Here is a 3,459-nt window from a genome sequence, read left to right on the forward strand (position 1 = left end):
CTACGAATTTTCTATTTTTAACACGAAAAAATCTAGAAAGTCCGATCCTCTAACTAGTTGACCAATTTTTAGTGGGTGATTTCTTCTTTAAATTCCATTTCGCTGAATGTCCAATCTTAGTTTTCTGCTAAACGCTGCAATTTCAGTGTGTCGGTTGATGTCATTCAGCTTTTGCAACGATGCTAATTACGAGCCATCGGGAACGAAGATATCAGAGCAGACATTTCCGGATTATTTCCTGAAACGACGAGGAAGCAGAAGCAATGATGATGCTAGGTGATCCGGCTTAGGACACTGTGGGCGCTGAGACATGTAGAGCTTGCTTGAAGACATGGAGTCATTCCATGCCACACGTTCATTAAGACCGGTACAAAATTAGAGGATTTGTCAGTCGTGTCTGTTTAGTTGTTTTCCATGGCGACCAGCTCCGGCGGTACAGCGCAATCGTTTGTCCATTGGTACCAGCTTAGGGATTAATGAATGGTTCTGACGGAGAAGGAATACTAATAATAACAAAATTTGTGAAGCGCATTAATTTCTTTGTGTGTATACACGCTCAGTGTGCTGCTCACAAAAGTCAATCGACACCAACCAACCATACGAAAACAACAACAAAAACACAAGCAAAGGGACAATACTAAACAAAACATCAATATATTTAAAATCCGAGGGTTGGATTGCAGTAGGTTGTGCGACTTTATAATTGTTGTTTAAAGGGAGATGATTCATTATTATTTACTATTATCATCAGCCTCCTAACTAGTGAAAATCGATGAAAACGTCAGCATTTGGTTTTGGGAGGTTCAAAGGTAGGAAGGTTCAATTCCAAGTGTAATGCTGACCAGACACTGGGTTGTGAGGAGAAACAGGGCAGCAGCTACAGCATCTCAGTGGACGCCTGTGTAGCACGTTTAATCTCCCTTGCCACAAGTCTCACTATCATCGTCGACGAGCAAATCCATTCTTGTAGCACATCCTGTGCAGCAGGTCCTTTAGGACGAGCCTGTTGAACTGAGCTTGGTGTAGGTAATGCGCAACCAGCTCGGGGTGCGGGTATTCAAAACTGTTGGAGGCCAGCTGTGCACGCAGGAGATCGGGTGCGTGCTCCGCGTAGAATGACTTGTGCATCAACACGCACTCCGCACCCCTGCTGATCTGATAACACGAATGGGAACATAACCAGATGGTTCAAAAAAAAAAAACAAAAAAAAAAACCATGATAACCATTGTAAGTACCCTTGTGGATTAATAAAGTTGTATTGTAATACAAAAAATGTCGCGTTCAGAGGGACTTGAACCAGCTGAGGTACAGGGACGCGGCTTACATAGACTTATGCTAATGTAATGCTGTTATACAGTTGAGCATCTGTTGAGATCATTTTTAGTAAAATTTCTCCTACTCTCATGAGAACTTTCGTCTAGTATTTGGCCTCGTGGAGAATATGGCGCGCATGCACGACGGTTGATGACAAAAGCGCCAGGAGAAAATCTCACACCGAGTTATCAGTAGCCTACCTCTGTAACGGGATGAAACTTCCTAGCAGGACTAAACTTCTCAGTATAGTCTGCGCATGCGCATGAAGCGAAAGTTCACTTCGTTATCGTTGCGTAGCCATTTTTTTCTTTTCTTTTCTTCGCCGATTTACTATAACATTTTTACTTTTACTATTTTACTTATTAACTCGGCGAAGAAAAAAAAAAAATGGCTATGCAGTGATAACGAAGTGAACTTTCGCTTCATGCGCATGCGCAGACTATACTGAGAAGTTTAGTCCTGCGAGGAAGTTTCATCCCGTTACACCTCTTGCAGCCGAGGCTGGTTCTGGTCTGATGGTTTCTTCGCTTGAGTGGAAGCATGTCCATTCAAGCTGGCTTGAGCTCATCAAACATACCTCTAGTGACGATCGTGTAATAAATTCGTCTCCGAAAGGCAAGTAAATCATTTAAATTTTATTATGAGGAGGACCAATATGTATTTTGCAGTTAAGATCGAGTAAAAGAGGCTTTTGCATGTCAAGCGAGCTGTTACTTTAACTTGACACCGGTGATACTTTGCTTATCAGGAAGGACAGACGGCAATGAACCCACCCACGACATGTGTAACTTCCTACACGTGACATACACGGTTGTATATCAGTAAACTAATCGTTATATCTGACCATAACGGGAGGTTGAATGAAGTGTCTCTGGGAGACAATTACCAATACTCACGAGGCAGGTGCTGGGAGAAATGACGGGTGCCCCCAGATATAAGGGTAGTGGCATCTGTCTAATCCTGTAAACAGTTTGGACAACCAACTTGACCGCACACATTTCAGTTCGACTGTTTGAAATAGTGGGGTTTGTTAGCAAGCCACTCTCCTCTCTATAACCAAGAATTTCAAATGAACTAAAGGGGATAAAAGGAAAAATGATAGTCACAGTTTTTAAAAATAGAGTATTGTAAGTGCTGTTGGGTAACATATTTGTACTTATAGCGCAGTAAAGAAAACATGAAGTATCAAATCAAGAACAAGTCCATGTAACTTGTCAAGGTGATATAATTTGAAGAGGCACCCTTTCATAGATACATGACCTGACATGAGCGTGACATATAATGTGAGTATCTGAATCTCTGAGAATTGCAAAGCAAAGTATCGACTGCAAAATGTCTCGCATATCAAAACTAGAGGCCGCCACTCGATGTTTTATTACTCTATAAATGCTTTTCAAAAAAGAAAGAGAGAGGGAGCGGGAGTTCGTCAAGAATTGTTAATCGATCGTTACATCAAAAACTCTGCATTTGACACAAAAATAATTATTTTAACCTCAAAACTGCATAACAGGTGTAATTATACTAAAAACCGAATAGCCTTGAAATTTATGCATGTTATCACAAGACGTCCCCCTGTGTAGTTCCTGCAGCGACACGTACTGAATTCGTCGGTCTTGAAGTCAATCGAAGAAGAAAATGAAAGACTTTGTCGGGTTTTGACGGTTTCCGGATGGCTGACCAGTGACATACTAGAGTCGAAATCGCTAATGCATCTGGTCATTGTCAGGACTGGCGAACTGGGTGGGACAGACTCGGGGGACTGAAAAGAGATGAGTGGATAGCGGGTTTCACAGACACTGGGGTACGACGGTTAGGACACAGACTGCGACTGCGGGTCTTGCAGGGTGATGGCTTCATACAAGGCTCACGTGAAATGGGTGTTGAATGCTTTCTGTTGACATTTGACGCATAAATGTTCTGACTTAAACGTTCTTGCCGCGATGGATGCAGTTTGAATATCGCAGGAAGAGTGGATGGGTGTCTAACAGGACATCTTGACTTCGGAAGTGTGTGGTGTGGAGCCAGGTAGGGACGACTGGAGGTTGCTGTCTGTCATTAGATGACAAACGTGCTGTTTCTGTTTTGTCCATGTTCCGAGAATGCCACGATTTGCGGCGCATGGAAACCACCTTATGCCACCGGCG

The 3,459-nt window shown here is 42.7% G+C and overlaps 1 long non-coding RNA gene across 1 annotated transcript; it reads right to left on the reverse strand.

The window, feature by feature from the left end:
- Positions 1 to 630: 630 nt before the first annotated feature.
- On the reverse strand, positions 631 to 2,296 carry LOC112559900. The gene is made up of 2 exons (XR_003098434.1): positions 2,212 to 2,296; positions 631 to 1,155 (listed from the first exon to the last, which is right to left on the reverse strand). It is a non-coding gene; the product is annotated as an uncharacterized LOC112559900 (long non-coding RNA).
- Positions 2,297 to 3,459: the final 1,163 nt, after the last annotated feature.

The sequence above is a fragment of the Pomacea canaliculata genome, linkage group LG3 (assembly GCF_003073045.1).
Source record: "Pomacea canaliculata isolate SZHN2017 linkage group LG3, ASM307304v1, whole genome shotgun sequence".
Taxonomy (NCBI): domain Eukaryota; kingdom Metazoa; phylum Mollusca; class Gastropoda; order Architaenioglossa; family Ampullariidae; genus Pomacea; species Pomacea canaliculata.